Source organism: Budorcas taxicolor, chromosome 1 (genome assembly GCF_023091745.1).
Source record: "Budorcas taxicolor isolate Tak-1 chromosome 1, Takin1.1, whole genome shotgun sequence".
NCBI classification, from domain to species: Eukaryota; Metazoa; Chordata; class Mammalia; order Artiodactyla; family Bovidae; genus Budorcas; species Budorcas taxicolor.
This window is the reverse complement of record NC_068910.1, coordinates 166,370,717-166,391,687: the sequence shown is the minus strand read 5'-3', so window position 1 is coordinate 166,391,687 and position 20,971 is coordinate 166,370,717. Positions and strand designations below refer to the sequence as shown.

Below are 20,971 nucleotides of genomic sequence, written 5' to 3'. Positions count from 1 at the left end.
GTCACATTTTTAAACATCATTTAAGAAGCATCATGTTGTATATTTTAGTCATAAAACCCCTGCCACTGTTGCCTGTTTTATGGCAGGTTTAAAATTTAAACTGATATAATTAAATTCTTCACTCAAAACAAGATAGAGGGGAGGATTACTGGTTCAGAAACTGGACTAAGTGAAACTGAGAAGATCAGAAACCAGTATCACAGACAGCAATGATAAAGTCATTCAGAATTAAGCCTTTAAAAATGACATCTCTTACTTTAAGAAAGAAGCCTATAGAATATCATTCAGAGAACTTTCAAAGATATTTTAAAATAGTACATGCATTATTGAAGGCTCATCTCCTATTTTTATTCTAACAATACTTAAATTATGAAAACAGGTTCTCCGCTCAGCACTATAGTGGCTGTGTCTGCATAGGAAAAGCAAAGGAGAGAGTTGAGACCATTATTACTGAAACACCAGTAAGATTAAATAACCCTTTGGATGAGGAAGAAGTGGGAATGTTTTTAAACATTCACACTCTCATCCTTCATATATGTATGTGAAGTCAATCTTTATTGGCATTTTATCTATCCCCACGGGCTGCATTAAAAGACTAAATTGACTAATGGGATTCATGGCCTGGATTCTACCATGCTAACTCTAAGTACAAATATTCATTTTCTTAATAACATTCCCTTGTTTGTGAATGCTTTAAACCTTATTATTCTCTACTGTTTAGCATGTATGTGTGCTCAGAGAATAAAATATAAGCAGATAGAAAAGTACAAACATAAGCTATAAACAGAAGGATAAACAGACCAAAAGGATAAGTGGAAGGATAAGTGAAGTTCAGCTCCAGTCCTTTCTGTACTGTTCACACTGAAGAATCTGAGTCTCAGGACCTATGTCAACACAATAAAATAATTCTAGGGAATGTGTCTGATGCCCAGTAATGCCAGCACAGGGGAAATATGACTAGAGTTTGAAAGATTATTCATAGTTAAGAAGCAATCTTTGCTCCTTTGCTTTTTAATTCTACCAACTTACATGTGCCCACCTTCCATCTAATGAATGGTAGAATAACTCTTAATTGTTAGTAGTTTAGTATGTATACAACTCACTTCCTATTTTAACATTCAGTAGTATTTTGAGGCTACCCTTTTGTCCCTCTTTAGTGTTCAAGTCACATGTATAATGAACCTGCCACAAGATTAAATATAACATACAATTCCAATAAGACTACCTTATAATTAGCATGGAGTCTAGGTACATGATGCTTTTAAAATCAGGTAGTCAGCAAATTCTGGGTATTTTGGTTATGCACAGCACAAAGGAAGTATCCTATAGCATCATGAAGACATACTGCCCTTTCTTACCCTGGAGATGACTCATTTCTTGGCTCAGCCAGAATTTATTTCTTGACACTAGATAAAACTTATGCCAGGATTTAAAATATTTTACCTTCCTTCAGAGAAGATCAAGAGCAATCCCTCATTTTCGGCACATTAGTCTTCTCACTCTCCGACTTGAGAATGATTTCAGATGGACAGAGGAAAGGAACATCATAATTGAACATTTCCAGCAGCCCTGGGCTTTTTATAGTGTAGGAATCTACTAAATATTTCTATCAAAATCAGATGTGACTCCTTTGGCTAAATACACCATTCTCATCCTCAAAATATCCTTTCTTACTGCTCTGAAAAGCACTATATGATTAGTGATGGACTGAATACAGGAAATCATGTTCCTTATAAGGATTTTTTTTTCACTTTGAATTCAATTATTACATTGATGTAGTAGTTTTCCCACTGAGAAGGATATTGATATTAAAAAATTATATACTCTCCCCTCTGAAAGTGAAAGTGTTAGTCACTCGGTCATATCTGACTGTTTGCAACCCCATGGACTGTAGCCCACCAGGCTCCTCTATTCATGGGATTTCCCAGACAAAGAAGGTTGGAGTGGGTTGCCACTTCCTTCTCCAGGGGATCTTCCTGACCCAGGGATCGGGTCTCCTGCACTGTAGGCAAATCTTTACCATCTGAGGCACGATAAATTCCAAACTCCTTCAGTTCAGTTCAGTTCAGTCACTCAGTCGTGTCCGACTCTTTGTGATCCCATGAATCGCAGCATGCCGGGCCTCCCTGTCCATCACTGACTCCCAGAGTTCACTCAAACTCACGTCCATTGAGTCAGTGATGCCATCCAGCCATCTCATCCTCTGTCGACCCCTTCTCCTCCTGCCCCTAATCCCTCCCAGCATCAGAGTCTTTTCTAATGAGTCAACTCTTCGCATGAGGTGGCCAAAGTACTGGAGTTTCAGTTTCAGCATCATTCATTCCAAAGGACACCCAGGGCTGATCTCCTTTAGAATGGACTAGTTGGACCTCCTTGCAGTCCAAGTGACTCTCAAGAATCTTCTCCAACACCACAGTTCAAAAGCATCATTTCTTTGGCACTCAGCTTTTTTCACAGTCCAACTCTCACATCCATACATGACCACTGGAAAAACCATGGCCTTGACCGACCTTTGTTGGCAAAGTAATGTCTCTGCTTTTCAATATGCTATCTAGGTTGGACTGAATACAGGAAATCATGTTCCTTATAAGGATTTTTGTTTTCACTTTGAATTCGTTATTACATTGATGTAGTAGTTTTCCCACTGAGAAGGATATTGATATTAAAAAATTATATACTCTCCCCTCTGAAAGTGAAAGTGTTAATCACTCGGTCATATCTGACTGTTTGCAACCCCATGGACTGTAGCCCACCAGGCTCCTCTATTCATGGAATTTCCCAGGCAAAGAAGATTGGAGTGGGTTGCCATTGCCTTCTGCAGGGGATCTTCCTGACCCAGTGATCGGGCACCATAAATTCCACACTCCTTAGTAAGCATTTAAGCCCTTCTCAGTATGTCCCCAGTCTGCCTTACCAGTTTCATCTTTATTCCTTTCAACTCACCAAAACTTTTCAGTTGTCATAACATTTTGTTCCCTTTTATACCCCTGTGGCTTTGTTCAAGTTGTGCAGTTACTCTCAACTTGGGATTTTACAGTGGAGCCCTTGTACTATAGGGTCCTTAATTAGGGAATGTTAATATGCATATCCTTCTGTGGCAATGAACAAGGCCTGACATTTTGAGATTACACTTACCTTGGATAGGTATCTGAATACACTCTACAGAGAAAAGTATAGAACCAAACAGGAATGCCTCTAACTGGCATCTGATAGAAAATTTCTTTGCAATCTGAAGCAATATCAAAACTACTTTCTGATGACGGTAATGATAATGATGATAGTGGTGATCATCATCATAATTGTGTAGTGGCCATCATTTGTTGGACACATACTGTGGGACAGCCATTGATCTAAAAGTTTTATGTACATTATTGCTAATATATCTTAACAAGTCTAACATGAAACTCATGATTTTCATTCTAGATGTGTTTTCAATCCCACCTTCCCTCTAGTCCCCTGTCTCAGTAAAAGTCACCACCATCTACTCAGTTCTTCTAGACAGAAGGAATAAAATATCTTTGATTCTTTCCTTTGCTCATGATTTATATCTGTTAGTAACTTCACCCATTGTTTCTATCTTCAGCATATATTTCACATCTACTTCCTTCAATCTTCACTGTTACCACCAAGTCTAGGCTGGTATGTGGAAGAAAATAAAATTTAAAAAGTAAAAGCAGTGTTATTAAATGCAATATGATATCCTGAGTTGGATCTTAGATCAGAAAAAAATAAAAAAAAAAAGGAAACTAGTGAGAAAAAAAAAAAAACACCTGTTGAAATATAAAGTTGTAGTTGAACTAATAATGGTGTACCAATTTTTAATTTTGACAATTGCATCATCAGTATGTGAGATATTGTTAGAGGAGCCTGATTGAATGATACACATGAAACTCTCTTTACTATTTTTCAGCTTTTCTGTACATCTAAAATTATTGCAAAGAAAAATTCTTTTATAAGCTCTACTTTCTTAGCTGCTCTCTAGTCCCCTTCAATCCATTCTTCACAGTTGCTAGAGTGATCTCATAATATAAATTTGGCCATGTAACTTAGAGAGTTTAAGCATCTCAGAAAGATTAAAACAACCTGCCCAAGATTACATTGGTATTAATGCCTGAAGAGGGAGGCTCACCCATATCTGACAGAATTCACTTTATCTTAAGCGTTTTACTCCTGGATTCTTTGAGCTGTGAATTCAACATGTATCACAAAGGAATCAGTGCCTCCCAGCTTTGCATATGTCCTACTCATGGTATAATTCAGTCTGATTCAAAATCCTAAGAAATTCTCTTCGATACCAACTAAACTGCTAGGTAAGAGAGTGAAAAAAAGTTGTGTGTGTGTGTGTGTTTTAATGTTTTTCAGCTAGAATGCAGTATCTGAGATTTTTATCAAGGTATGAGAAAAGTCTTTCTGAAAGTAAGTCACAGTAGTCACAATTGCCTTCACAATGATGGCTTACAGGGATGGACATATCAAAAGGGTCATTAGCAGAGGTTCCACATCCTGAATACTGAGCTTCATTCTCCCCTTCCTTACAAAGCAGTAGCTGAATCATGAAGACATCCTTTGTAGTTTAAGCCTATCCCACATTCTTGAGTTTAATGGGGAACTAAAATTATGTTTAAAAAAAAGACAAGGATTTTCAAGCTGTATTATTATAGGCTACTCAGCTTAGTATTAGGTCAAAGACCCCTAATATCCCAAGTTCCGTTTTCATAGGGGGAAGGCATTTAGCAATGAGACCTATGATCTCTGGTTATCAGCATGATCTTCATTAACCTTAGCTTTCTGTTGACCCATAGTAGCTTTAGTGGAGAAAATTGGACAAAAGGATGAGATTCCAAGCTACAATAGTCTTGTCCAGTCATCACTTCAATTGTTAATAGCAGAAGCCAGAGGAAAGCTATGACAAATCTAGACAGTGTGTTGAAAAGCAGAGACATTACTCTGCCAACAAAGGTCTGTATAGTCAAGGCTATGGTTGTCTCAGTGGTCACATATGGTCATGAGAGCTGGACCATAAAGAAGGCAGAGCACCAAAAAAATTGATGCCTTCGAACTGTGATGCTGGAGAAGATTCCTGAGAGTCCCTTGAACAACAAAGAGATCAAACCAGTCAATCTTGAGGGAAATGAACCCTGAATACTCCTTGGAAGGACTGATGCTAAAGATGAAACTCCAGTATTTTGGTTATCTGATGTGAACAGCTGACTCATTGGAAAAGTCCCTGATGCTGGGAAATATCAAGGGCAGAAGAAGAGAATGTCAGAGGATGAGATGGCTGGATGGCACGAGCATGAACATGAACTTTGGCAAACTTCAGGAGATTGTGAGGGACAGGGAGGCCTGGCATGCTGCAGTCCATGGGGTCGCAAAAAGTTGGACACAACTGAGTGACAAGACAACAACAACAAAAGCCCTAATATCCCAGGTTTTGTTTTCATGGGGTGGAAGATATTTAGCCCTGAGACCTATTATCTCTGTTTATCTGTGGGATCCTAATTAGACTAGCTTTCTGTTGAACCATAGTAACTTTAGTGGAGAAACTTGAACAAAAGGATGATATTATAAACTACGGTAGTCTTTGCTTCTAGTTGTCACTTCAGTTGTTAATTGCAGAAAGCAGAGGAAATCTTAATGCCTATAATACTCATTTAACAAAGATTCGTAGTTGTTGGGATTTGTGTTTTTATATTTTTCATTTGTTTTGACATTTTCATCTTTTAAGATAAGAGCATAATCCATAAAATTACAAAAATAATTATGACTCAGAGCAGAATCTACACATGACAGTGATATATTGGAAATCCTCAGCTCTTCAAAACAAATCTGATCATGCTGCAATTTCATAACTATAAGCAATCAAAAAATAAATTTTATTAGGAGATGCAAAAGGCCTTTTATGTTTCTTAGATTTCAGCATGCTGTAAAGCTCCAGTGAGATATATAGTTTATGAGTATTTTCAAGGCATGGGAAAGTTTTCCCTGTGAGTTATTCATTATTACCATATCTGCCCTCCATACAACATCGTGTTTTTACATAAGCTGGTTATTCAGAAAAATTCAGGTTGATATGCTTAATAACTTTTACACTGGGTCAGAATATGAAACTCAATTTGTGTCTCATGTTCATAGTTTTTGTAAGTTTTATGTTAACTTTTTAACTTATGTTTGTAGCATTTTTATTAATGGAAATAGTAATAAAAGTATGTGGAATATAGGTACATATAGCTATATATTTGAAAAGTTTACTTTAAAATCCCAATATATTAGTCTTTAATATCATATTTTTATATTTTAATTTTACATAAGCTTACTTTACATTTGAAGAATTCATTATCTCTACATCCCTGATTCTGTTTAATAAGCAAGATATTCTTACACTACATCTTCTAAAACACAGTGTACTATATATCATTTATTTGTTTTGACAACCATTTAAATTCTGCAATTCTTTTGCACAATAACTTCTAAGATATTTTAATGAATTATACTCTAGATGTATTAAAAGATACAAATGTACAATTTTGGATCTTTTGTTTTCTAATAAAATTAGAATTCAAACACAGTATGTTTCAAGAACCCCATAAAATGCCAACAGGAATATGCAGTTTTAATGCAAAGTCAAGCATTCAAGATAGTTAAAGTGTAGCACCACAGTAGCAAGCTTCCTGATACCCAAAAAAGAACTCTGAATTTACATAAGCTGAAAATACATGAAATAAATACCGGCAAATTATAAAAGTATGTCATTGTATTTGCCTTACATGTTTATTTTTGGTCTAATTTTACCATCAACTAAACTTTCATTGATTGCCTTATTATTTCCTTTGGTAGGATAGAAAAGTGTGTGATCATAGTAGCATTCCAAAGTTCGAACATTAGTACAATGAAAGATCAGACAGATAAATTCAAGAAACAATTCCACCTGCCATTGCATCAAAACAATAAAATACCCAGGAATAAACCTACTTAAGGAGACAAACTCCAGTACTTTGACCACCTCATGCGAGGAGTTGACTCATTGGAAAAGACTCTGATGCTGGGAGGGATTGGGGGCAGGAGGAGAAGGGGACGACAGAGGATGAGATGGCTGGATGGCATCGCTGACTCGATGGACGAGTCTGAGTGAACTCCGGGAGTTGGTGATGGACAGGGAGGCCTGGCGTGCTGTGATACATGGGGTCACAAAGAGTCAGATACTACTGAGTGACTGAACTGAACTGAAGGAGACAAAAGTCCTATAATCAGAAAACTGTAAGAAGCTTGTAAAGGAAAGCAAAGAAGATAAAACCATATGGAAAGATATACCATGTTTGTGGATTGGAACAATCAGTATTGTCAAATGACTATACTACCTAAGACTATACTACCTAAGATTAAGTGCAATCCCTATGAAATTATGAATGACATTTTTCACAGAAGTGGAACAAAAAATTCTCAAAATTTGTAGAGATACAAAAGCCTCAAATAGCCAAAGCAATCTTGAGAAAGGAAAACAGGGCTGAAGGAATCAGGCTGACTCCAGATTATACTACAAAGCTGCAGTCATTGAAATAGTATGGTACTGGCGCAAAGTGGAAATATAGATCAATGGAACAGGATAGAAAATCTAGAAATAAGCCTATGCACATATGGTTATGACATAAGAGGCTAAACTACATAATATTGGAAAGACAGTCTCTTCAGCGAATGGTGCTGGGAAAACTGGACAGCTGCCTGTGAAAAAAATGAAATTAGATCATTCTTTAACTTCATACACAAAAACAAGCTCAAAATGGATTAAAGACCTAACTGTGACCCAGACACTGTAAAACTCCTAGAGGAAATCACAGCAATATTTATTTTGATTCACTTCCCAGAATAATGGAAATAAAACCAAAAATAAAGATATGGGATCTAAATAAACCAAAAGCTTTTGCATAGCAAAGGAAACAATAACAAAACAGAAAAGCAATCCACAGGTTGGGAGAAAATACTTGCTAATGATGTAACTGATTAGAGATTAGTCTCCAAATATGCTTAGCAACACCAAAAAAACAACCCACTCAAAAAATGGGCTGAAGACTTAAAGTATACACTTCTCCAAAGAAGACATAAAGATGACCAATAGGTACATGAAAAATGTTCAGCATTGCTGATTATTAGATAAATGCACATCAAAACTACAATGAGGTATCACTTCACACCAGCCAGACTGGCTATCATCAAAAAACCCCCAAACAGTAAATGCCAGAGAGGGTGTGGAAAGAAGGAAAGCTCCCTACATTGTTGGTGGGAATGTAAATTGTAAATTGGTACAGCTGCTATGTAGACCAGTATGCAGGTTCCTTAAAAAAATAAAAATAGAGCTACCATATGACCCTTCATATATTCAGAGAAAAATGTTTTCTGAAAAGATACATGTACCCCAATGTCATTGCAGCACTGTTTACCATAGCCAAGACATGGAAGCAACCTAAATGTCCATTGACAAAGAAATGGATAAAAAAGAAGTGGTATACATACACAATGGACTATGACTCAACCATTAAAAAAAAAATGAAATAATGCCATTTGCAGCAACATGGATGGACCTAGAGAGTGTCATCTTTAGTGAAGTAAGTCAGACAGAGAAGGGAAAATATTGTAGGATATCTCTTAATTGTGGAATCTAAATAGAAATGATCCAATGAACTTAGTTACAAAACAAAAACAGACTTACAGACTTAAGAGAAAGAGTTTATGTTTGCTGGGGGAAAGGATGTGGGGAAGGGATAGCTAGGAAGTTTGGGATGAATATGTGCACACTGCTATACTTAAAATGGACAACCAAAAGCACATGGAACTCTGCTCAATGTTATGTGGCAACCTGGATGGCAGGGGATTTTGTGGGAGAATGGATACATGTGTATGTATGACTGAGTCCCTTCTTTGTTCACTTGAAACTATCACAACATTGTTTGTTAATCAGCTATATGCCTCAATACAAAATAAAAAGTTAAAAAAATAAATAACAAAAAAGATTCAAATGTTAGTAAGAACATAAATGAATTTTTTTTCTCTTTTTAAAGTCTGATATTACCTAAGTGAAAATGTGGTTAGCTATGCATTAATATTTGAATCTTATAAGATAGAAATATATTTTATATATTATTCATATGATGAGCCATGCACTTCTTCACTCATCAGCTAAATTTACCTCACCATTATCCACAACAGGATCAGAGACTGAAATATATGAATAGAGATAGTCATCATCTGTCACTAAGTGTGAAATTTTGTAGTGATATATTTGGATGGTATAGAAGAAATAAAAAATTTAAATTGCACATCCCTTTAAAGGAATGTTGTGCATAAAATTCGTGTATGTATGCCCTACTATATTTACCACTCTTGGCTGTATTAATATTTCAATAAAATTTTCAGTAAAGTGGTAAAACTATCAGTTAAACAATGATAACAATGAAGACATCAACAAAGCCTATTAAATTATTGCTCTTATTTATAAACATTTAAACAACTGATCACAAGCTTCACTAATGCAATATCTGCACATTACTGGGTAAATTCCTTTGCTTTGGGTGCTGTTGAGGAAGATAAAATTAAGTTTTATAGATCCTCTCTCTCCCTCCTTCCCTCTTTTCCTTCATTCCTCCTTCCCATCTTTCCTGTCTTTCTTTTCACTATTTTCTCCCAAGAGACAAACTCACACTACTCAGTTTCTTCAGTCTTATTTCCTTTAGGTCAGTGTGTATATTACTAGTACAGAAATGAAAGAAAAGTATGAGGTTATTAATTTCCCATACTGTCATGGTTCTTGCCACCTCTTCCATACTCCAGCCCCCTCTATCTCTTTTCATCTTTGCCCTGGGTTGCATACCAAAAGGCTATAAGCTTTTTGCAAGAATTCATAGGCCTTACATATTTTAAAACTCTGTTCATGTATTTAATCAACAAATATTTACATACTGTCTGTTGTTATGAAGGCTGTGTATTCGAAATAATGGGGGAAAATCATAGTATTGTAACTATTCTAGAAACAAGATAGGATCCATAAAGCTCAGAAATTTGATCAGAATGCATTTTCCATAGCTATGCAAAATATGGTCCGAGACAAGAGCTACAGAAGACTTGAAGAAAGTCTGTATTCTCAAGTGTTTATAATATAATGGATAAGTCAATAATTCTTGGTTTACACAGGCAAAGTGACTGAAGGACACTTAGGGTAAAATATTCCAACATATTTTATCTAAATCAGCATAGCATAAATTGCATACATGAGTATTTGAGAGAATATCAAAATTTTGTTGTATCAGTAAAGGTCTACTGGATGATGGAAATTTGAAACTAAATTTAAACATGAGAGATGTGTATTTTCAGAAAATAAAAGGATAACCATGGTGATTTGTACAAACATGGAAATTAGCAAATTCCAAATACTGAAAGATGAAGCACTTACTTGGATGCAACTAAAGACACTTGTTGCGAACAGCAGCTCCCTAAGTTCAGGTTGATGAGTGAATATATCAGAACTAACTTAGGAGCTTTTTCCACCGACAACACACTGTCTTCTCTATTGTTTCATTTTCTGTGTGCAATATATATTTGTTTATTACCTTTTTGTGATGCCTCTTGTAGTGGAAATAAGTGTGGAACTCTGCATGTTGCAGTTAATATAGGCAGAGAGTAGTTTACAGAGAAATTTCCCAGAATTGATATCTCTACCTGCCCTTCTTTAGACACAGTGATTTATAGAAATGCTAATTTAATTTTTAAATGGGGTAGAAGTAATACATTTATCATCTCAAAATGGGATAGCCAAGTTTAAATTAATGAGAAGAAAAGTGATTTATTGTCAAACTTATGCCTGGTTTGTTTAACAAAGAAAACATTAGTAACCAGACTTTATGTATTATTCAGCATTCTATAGTATATTTTACCCGGTTTTTAATCCTTAATTTAAATCTTCTTAAAATTTCATCTGTGCAGTGATGCATTATATAAATGTATTTGATAAATTTATTTGTAAATAAAATCCATATATGTGTATATATTTATATGTACAGAATATATATATATATATTAAAGTTATTTAAGCAGCACTCAGATATCAGTTATCTACATTTATAAAGAGAAAAGAGTTTATGATCCAAATTAAGGAGTAATTTCAGTATCATTTGATAAAATTTAAATTAAAAATACCAATAGAGAAGAATAATATTATAGCTAATGAAAACTGTTTAAATTACATATTTAAATAAGAATAATCATAGATCTAGGATATATTGCATGACAAATTGCAAACATCTGTTGGATCATAGAAAAAGCAAGAGAATTCTGGAAAAACATCTATTTCTGCTTCATTGATTATGCTAAAGCCTTTGTGGGGATCACAACAAACTGTGGAAAATTTCTTAAAGAGACCACCTTACCTGCCTCCTGCAAAACCTGATTCAAATTGCCAACATCTTTTGGATCATACAAAAAGCAAGAGAATTACAGAAAAACATATATTTCTGCTTTATTGACTATGCCAAAGCCTTTGACTGTGTGGATCACAACAAACTGTGGAAAATTCTTAAAGAGATGGGAATACCACACCACCTTACCTGCCTCTTGAGAAATCTGTATGCAGGTCAAGAAGCAACAGTTAGAACTGGACATGGAACAACAGACTGGTTCCAAATTGAGAAAGGAGTACATCAAGGCTATATATTGTCACCCTTCTTATTTAACTTATATCCAGAATACATCATGCAAAATGGTGGACTGGATGAAGCACAAACTGGAATCAAGTTTGCTGGAAGAAATATCAATAACCTCATGTGTGCAGATGATACCACCCTTATGGCAGAAACTGAAAAGGAACTAAAGAGTTCCTTGATGAAAGGAAAGAGCAGAGTGAAAAAGCTGGCTTAAAACTCAACATTCAAAAAACTGAAGATTCTGGCATCTGATCCAATCACTTCATGGCAAATAGATGGGGAAACAATGGACACAGTGACAGATTTTATTTTCTTGGGCTCCAAAATCACTGCAGGTGGTGACTGCAGCCATGAAATTAAAAGACGCTTGCTCCTTGGAATAAAAGCTATGACAAATGTAGACAGCATAGTAAAAAGCAGATAGTTTGCCAACAAATTCCATATAGTCAAAGCTATGGTTTTCCAGTAGTCATGTATGGATGTGAGATGTGGACCATAAAGAAGGCTGAGTGTCAAAGAATTGATGCTTTAACTGTGGTGCTGGAGAAATCTCTTGAGAGTCCATTGGACTGCAAGGAGATCAAACCAGTCAATTATAAAAGACATCAATCCTGAATATTCATTGAAAGGACTGATGCTGAAGCTGAAGCTCCAATACTTTAGCCAACTGATGCAAAGAGCCAACGCATTAGAAAAGATTCTTGTGCTGGGAAGGATTAATGGCAGGAGGAGAAGGGGACAACAAAGGATAAGATGGTTGGATGGCATCACCGACTCGTTGGACATGAGTTTGAGCAAGCTCTTGGAGATGGTGAAGGACAGGGAAGCCTTGCACATGGTAATCCATGGGGTCACAAAGATTCAGACAAGACTGAGCGACTGAACAAGAACAACAATGGAAACTGTTTTAAATTACATATATTTGACTCTGGAATAGTCATAGAACTAGGATATATTATATGACAAATCACAGTAAATTTTTAATAAATAATTATTTTTCTTAAATATTCATAACTGGTTTATGTTCCTTAAATAAACTCTGATATGGGGCAAAGGAAAAAAGTATGTTAACACAGCCCCCAAATTAACTGTGTTGTAATGATTTATGCATTATTTGGGAAAACCACTAATTAAAAGAGAGGACTTCATTTTACACATCTGTAACATGAATTAAGTTAATTGTCTTAGTTTACATCATTACCTTCGTTTATCCTTATAATTTATTTTGCATTAAAATTTGTTTTTTATGCTCCCTGACATCGTACACAAAAATAAATTCAAAATGGATTAGAGACCTAAATGGAAGTTTGTATACTATGAAACGCTTGTGCCTGCTAAGTCGCTTTCAGTCATGTTTGACTCTTTGTGGCTCCCTGGACTGCAGCTCTGCAGGCTCCTCTGTCCATAGGATTCTCCAGGCAAGAATGCTGGAGTGGGTTGCCATGCCTTCCTTCAGGGGATCTTTCCAACCCAGGGATGGAACCCATGTCTCATGTCTACTGCATTGTCAGACAGGCTCTTTACTGCTAGAGCCACGAGGAAAAAACAGACAGAACACTCTTTGACATAAATTGCAGCAGTTTCTTTTTTGATCCACCTCCAAGAGTAAAAAAATTAAAAACATAATACCCAAATAGGACCTAATTAATCTTAAATGTTTTTGCACAGTAAAGAAAACCATAAACAAAAGAGAAAACATTTATCTAAATGAAAGAAAATATTTGCAAATGAAGCAACCCACAAGGGATCAATCTCTGAAATATACAAACAGCTCATATAGCTCGGTAACAAAAGAAAAAAGAAAAAAGCAATAAAAAATGGGCAGAAGATCTAATATTTCTCCAGAGACATACAGATGGTTAAAAAAAGCACATGAACAGATGCTCAATGTCACTAATTATTAGAGAAATACAAATTAAGACTACAATGTGGTATCACCTCACATCGGTGAGAATGGCCATCATCAAAAAATTTACAAACAATAAATTCTGGAAAGAGTGTGGAGAAAAGGAACTCTCCTACCATGCTGTTGGGAATGTAAATTGGTACAGCCATTATGGAGGACAGTCTGGAGATTCCTTAAACAACTAAAAATAGAACTCTCATATGATAGAACAATCCCACTCCTGAGTTTATATCCAGAGAAAATTATAATTTGAAAAGATACATGCACCCCAATATTCATTGCAGCACTATTTATAATAGTGATGGCATGGAAGTAACCTTAATGTCCATCGACAGATGAATGGATAAAGAAAATGTGGTGCATATATTCACTGAAATGTTACTCAGCAATAAAAAAAAAGAGCAAAGTAATGCTATTTGCAGCAACATGTATGGACCTAAAGATTGTCCTATTGAGTGAGATTAAGTCAGACACAGAAAGACATATATCATACAATATCACTTACACATGGAATCTTAAAAAAGGTACAAATGAACTTATTTACAAAACAGAAATTGAGTTACAGATTTAAAAACCAAAATTATAGTGTAAGGAAGGGAGGGATAAATTAGGAGATTGAGATTGATATATACACACAAAATATTTACTTTTACTTATGATTGATTTAATTATTGTTAAGGGTTAATTTCATGTCCAATGACTATGTCAAATAATGGAGATTGAAATGGCTTAGAATCATGTTGGAAGATACAGTGAACCAATTATAAGGTTTAACTCTTATTATTATGAAAGTCTAGTTCAAACTTTCTACACTAAGCCTTTATCAAATGGTCTTCAAAAAGAGAAAGCATATGTATTTTTTTCTCTTCTCTTTCCATTGTCCTTTTTGTTGAGGAAGTTTTACTAAAGGAAAAAGGAGAGGTCATGGACATAATTATTCCACAAACATTATGTTTACCCATTAATATTTTCTTTGCCCACCTTCCTCTTATTATCTGCTGGAGATACAGAGCATCTAATAAACTGTTAATTAGAAATAAAGGACTAGATTTCACTTTTGAATCCAAATTTTGTGAAGAAGAGCATAAGGAAGCAAAAAAAAAAAAAAAAAAATCCCAAATCAATTCAGTACATATAAGATGCCCAATTTAGGTAGACTTTAGAGTTTTTCTTTTCCCCTGCAAATTACAGTATATGGTTAATAGTTTACATATTGACAGACTTGTTTTATTATAAAGCTAATTATGAAAGGCAAAAAAAGAGACATTGTAAGATAAATTGCCATAATTCTGCTGCGGTAAAAAAAAAAAAACCTTTAGAATTCTAATGAACAATATAATAGCTAAATGGAAAGTTTAAACTGAAAATAAGGGAAATATGCTGAAAATGTGTGGATTCCAGTAGGAAGAGTGGGTCTTAACACAGGTATTTTACATTATTGTTTTAATTTTGATTAAACCAATATTTTGAATGCATGACAAAGACGAAGGGCATTTTAGAGTAGGAAAATCAGGGCATTGAGATTTTAAAGATAAGGTCCACATTTTTAAAGCATTTGGTGGTTCTCTCTTGATCTTCAGAAATGGTTCTAAGTTTACTATTTAAGGTTCTGACTTTTTTCACTGGACTTAAAAATGATTTCACAGTGAAGTGAGATATGTTGGATTGTTTTCTCAGCTTCAGGTGCAAGATAAGTGAATTGAACATTTTGTTATCGGGTGAGGGGTTTCTCATCATTCCCTCATCTTGCCTTAGCACCTAATTTGAGCTCAGTGATTGTGCCCTTAGTCACAAGAATATCTTGGTACTGAGTCAAAAACAGAAGTAGAAGCAGAACTGTCAGGAATAGTGAAAGGAATTAGATCAGGAGTGAGAAGAGAACTTTCCATTCCTTCACATAATCAGATGACATCCTTGTTTCAGCATCCTTTTTCAGAGCTAACTTTGCCACCCCAGGTTAGGCAAGATAATGCTCTTGTTTTAAATTCTACCAAAAATTATTATGTAGTCTTTCCTCATGCAAATCAACTCTAAACCCCAAAAGTTCCTAGTATAGTCCCCAAAAGCACAAAAACCCTGCATTCAGATATAATACGATATCAGTTACATGGTACTTTTCCTCTTTACGAGAATGGTCTGCTAATTCCTCTTCAAGAGAATGGTCTGCTAATTATTACAATTGAATTAAAATAAAGTACTCAGGTTTGTTTTTAATTGGTTATTAGCACATCCTTTTTGATGAAACTTTTTTGATACAATTGAATACACTGTAAATTCTACCAGTTCACTATACTCATAAACACGTGGATGAACTGATACACTAAAGAAATATTTAATTATGTATGCTAAGCCTTTTTATACTGGGTGTTATTGAAGAAAGCCTTCTTTTTACTAGTGTTTGTCTATGTTTTAATGTTTGAAGGTATTGGAGGGTTTGGGTCACCCATGAATTTATGATAAAGTCTTCCTGTGTATATATCTTTGAAGTTCATCACAAGTATCAGTTTCTATTAAAATTTTAAAGTCATATGAAAAAATCATCTATATCTATGCAATACAGAAGAAATAATACATATTCTCAAAAAATGTATATTATTTTCAGGAGCAAATATTATCAGAATTAAAGAGGACAGTCAAACCATTACCTCTTCACAACTAGCAGACCTGGTGTATACCTGCCTTCTTGATTGAAAAATCTATGCCTTCAATTTATACTTTGTAAAAGCATACTAGAAATGATCACCTCTGCTTATTATTATTACTAGTATTATATATTATATATCAAGGATGTTATTTAAAAAAGTAAAATAGGATGCTGAATGTCTTAAATAAGTCCTTTACTTATATTTACCTTTAAGATTTCATTTTTTCTATATATCTAAATAAATTACAAAGATCTCATCAAATTAATAAAGCTGCTGAAATTGTTTTTACCTGTAAAATTTATTTTGGAAATATAAAAATGAAAGAAGCACTTGCTTTTCATTTGACTTGTGTTGCATATTTATAAGAGATTAGTTTCTTTTCTGTGAGGACTTGACTTAAATCACAGTTTGACTGAGATTCGTCCCCTATGACTTAAATAATAAAATGAAACAAATTGGAAGATAAAAGACTTTTAAATTCAGAGATACTAATTACAGAGTTACTTTTTACATGTGAATATTCCCAAAGTTAAGACTCATAATTTCATCCAGCTTTACTTGGACAGTAGCTAAACAGAAGCAAGGAAAATAAATACATAAAACTGAAATTATTATACATGAAAGAAAAAGATCCATAATTTACATGTATATATAATCCAGCATATATAAACTGTATACATGTATATACAATGTATATACATATATAATAGTACTATATTTATATACACACACACATGACTGCCCAATTATACGTGTTATTGCTCCTATTTAAAAAGGCATAGAGTATATTTGTTAAGCAGAATACTTATATAGTAAAATTTGTGATAGTTATTTATGTTCTGTTTACCTGAATTTTCAGTTGAGAATTTTGAGCTAAATATGTTACAAATGCCTAAGCGCAGACTTCCCTGGAGATCCAGTGGTTAAGACTGCAGGGGGCACAGGTTCCATCCCTGGTCAGGGAAGTTCTGCATGCCACATGGTGCAGCAAAAAGGAAAAAAAGAAAAAAAAAAAAAAGTCTAAGCTCAAATTCAACTTGCTCAAGTCACTTAAGATGAAATCTTCTTTTAGTCATTTCCTTTCATATTATCTTAACTCACTACACTCATATGTCTTATGTTTTGTGGAGCATCTTATTAATGATTCCTTTGTTATAGCCATTTTACAAAAAAAATACAACATTTATTGTCTTAGACAACATAACTGCGAAAGGTTAGGACTGTGTGAGCAATGAATTTATACTAAATGGATCAAAATAATGTGTTACAATCGTCAAAGAAAAGTTATGTTCTGTGATAGCATTATCAATTTTAATAATTCTAAACAAAAGTATTCTTTGTAGATAGCAAGAATTTAAAACTAGCATTCCTAGATAAGGAGAAAAAAAAAATTTTTCAAGCTCAGTAAGCTTTTTCCTTGTGATCTCTCTTTCTAAACTTTTATTTAAAATATGGTGCTCATTATCCTTCCATTTTTTAGTATTTTGCAATTAGATGAAATAATGCTTTTTAAATTAAAACCTAAAAGTATTCACATAATAGTACTGTATAGAAAAATAATGTGTTAAAACTAGTAGGATTTAAGTCAAACTAACATTTCACTTTCAAGTATTTTCTACTCACTATCTCATAGTTAAAGGGATAAAACAATACATGTTATTACCGTCAAATATTGTTATTCTAATTTGTAATAAAACAGCAAAGAATATAAGCAGATATTAGTCAGATCTGGGACTGCTTCAGTCTAACTGACCATCACTATGAAGTGAATTAATAATCTGTCTTTTAAAAAAAATAATCATTTTACTGTAGCAAAAACATAGAACAAATCCTAATCATAGGACCTATGTTAATACCCATGGTACTTGAAGAAAACATATCTGGTATCATAAATTGAAGCTAACTTAACTATTTTTAATGCACAGCTAAAATAAGTGGCCTTGCCAAGGGAATAGAAAACTCCATGGAAGCAAAATATTATCTCTTTAGATACAAAATTTCATTCTCATATAAATTTATTTTCATTAAATAAATTTATTCCTAATTCAAGGGTAAAATTCATACCTATATTTAAGATAAGACAGTCTTACTTTCTGTATTTAATGAATAAAATATAAACATAATTATCAGGTTATAATTTGATATGGTTTATGGACACTTTTCAAATGTTGAAAGATCTGGTTTTACTAGGGATTGTACTACAGTCTGATTTGTATAATATGTCATGTTATAATTGTATGCATAGTTGTTAAGGAAATGATGATAATGTTAGAAGTATCTCCCTTTGCACTCTGAGTTTTATTATGCACATGCTTTCTGCTAATCATCAATACATTTGATTAGGAAGAATGGGAACATGATAAATACCTAGTCTAGAGGGACTTCATAAATCTGATAGTAACCACTTAAAGGTTAATACTAACTTTCTGTGCCTTAAAAAAAAAAATCTTCAGGTAAAGGATGAAGAGAAAATTAGAAAGAGCAAGGAAGGTGAGATAACTTTGAAAAAGGTAACTTCTGGGAAAGTGAAAAGAAAAGAAGAAACAAAGAACAACAGCTATGTAATAGTGGGTCTGATCTTCTTGCTTAAGAGCTGTATTTCAGTATTGTATATAGAGATATAGTGAATTATACCCATGGGTTTTTCTTCATCTGAACTAATTCCAAAATATACTTCAAATAACAGAGGAGGAAAGTTTTAGATATAATGTGCCAAATTCAAGGTAGTCCTGAAAAGCTGCATTTTACATTGATATACTTCTGTTTTATTTTATGCATATCTATGTTATTATTCATATATAATTAATCAAGAAATATACAAATATGTTATTCTAGACAGTCACGGGGCTTTTCTAAGTACCGTGCCTTAGTTTTGTATCAGTTATGGAGCTTTAGAAGCCACTAGTCTTCTTTTTTATGGAAAAAAAATGTGATGTAAGGCATCAGGGCCTGCAGTGAATTACATTCAAAGCATAATGATAATTTCTACTAAGGACAACTGGAGGAAACTAGCAGAGAATGCTGGCCTCACTGCACAGCTCTGCAGCTACAGGGTCTATGAATCTCTGGAGCTCTGCTGTCCTCTACTGGCCTGATGAGATAAATGCCTGTCTCAAAGCTCTCTGGTTTCTTTGTATTTGTTCAGTTTCCTTCACAAACAAGATACTGGCACCTTAAAAATACAATTTTCTTTGGTTTCACTCACATGTAAATGGATCATAAATTATTGTCAGATTAAATTTGCAACATCATTTTAGTGTTATACAGAAAGATAAACTCACTCAGCATCCTGTCTTAGTTCAAGCATGTTTGGGGTTGGTTGCAGTAAGTGGTTGATAAAAGCAAGAGCTAAAATATAACAATGACAGCTTTCAGAGATAACAGAATGCTGATGGTCAAATTGGCTCCCAGGCCTTATACTTTGATTGGTTGGTATGTGTGTGTGTGTAAGTAATTTTAGTGCATATTTTTTTTAAAAATATAGCAATTTCACTTTTCCTTTAAGCCTTTAACTATCATACGATTCATGGATTCTTGATCACTGTCTCCTAATTAATCCTGTACTTCTTAGCAACATATTTACAGTTCTCCCAATTGCATCCTGCCTAGGAAAAATGATACATCATTGGAGTACTAAGTTTGAAACTCCTAATTCAAGAGAAAGAAGTGAACTATATATCGATAAATCACATTTTTTATGTCCCATTTGTATCCTAGTGTGTGGAATGGGTGTGGTAAGTTACAAGATTTATTAACATCACAGTGCATCAAACTTGTTAATAAACTAGCTTTCTGTGTAAGAAGTAAAAGAAAGATTTTTAAAAATGGGAGCACGAAAGGCATGGCATAGCTGGAGTTTAAAGTTCAAGCTTTGTATCCTCTATATATAATGTATTATGTTTTTCAAAAACTTTTTATTAGGAAAGCTATACCAGACGCATAATCACTATACAATGATTAAACATTACCTTTACAATTTATAATCACTGAAATTACAGAATAAATATATGCACATTTCTTTTGAATCTTTGTGTGTGAGAGAGAAAACATTAAAAGTGCTTCCTACAAAGCTGTTAGTGATATATACCCAGTTGCTTTTTTATGTTTTTTTATATTATATATATATAAGAAAGTGCAGATGTTCTCCAAAAAATCTTGGCATCAGGCTGAAGTGTCACAAAGAAGGTGCTCATCCCTAGATAAGTGCCTCCGGCTGTTAAACCACCAGGCCTCCACTTCAGTAGGCTCCAGCCTAGAAGATGACTTTTCCAGGGTGGTAGGAGAGATGTTTTGAGCTGTACACTAGAGGAGAAAGGAAGGTGAAGCTATGGAGAGGATAGGAATGGATCAAACCCGAACTAATTAGATTGGGTTGAATGGATGAGGGGTGTGTGTGTGTGTATGCATGTGTGTGTGTGTGTGTGTGTGTGTGTGTACCTACACCAGAAGGAACAAGCTGCAGGTTTAGGGACCTAACTATGTGCAGTGATTTGTGATGTGCATGTGGGTGTGTGTATGAGAGAAAAAACGAGTGGGTGAAAACATTCCAGCAAAGCCCGCCCCCTCCCTCCCCGTCTTGCAGTTTCCAGGCATGCAGCAAACTGCATTGTTAATACATGTACAGAATCTGTGCCATGATGGGAAGAGGAACGAAAACCACAAATGTCAATCTGTTTTCCCCCCTCCCTGTCAAAACAAACTACAACTAAAAAAAAAAGTTACTGAAAATAAAA

General features: G+C 34.4%; 1 pseudogene; it reads right to left on the bottom strand.

Moving 5' to 3' along the window:
- The window catches only part of LOC128052866 (securin-like), a 42,694-nt pseudogene extending 38,561 nt beyond the window's left edge, over positions 1 to 4,133 (bottom strand).
- Positions 4,134 to 20,971: the final 16,838 nt, after the last annotated feature.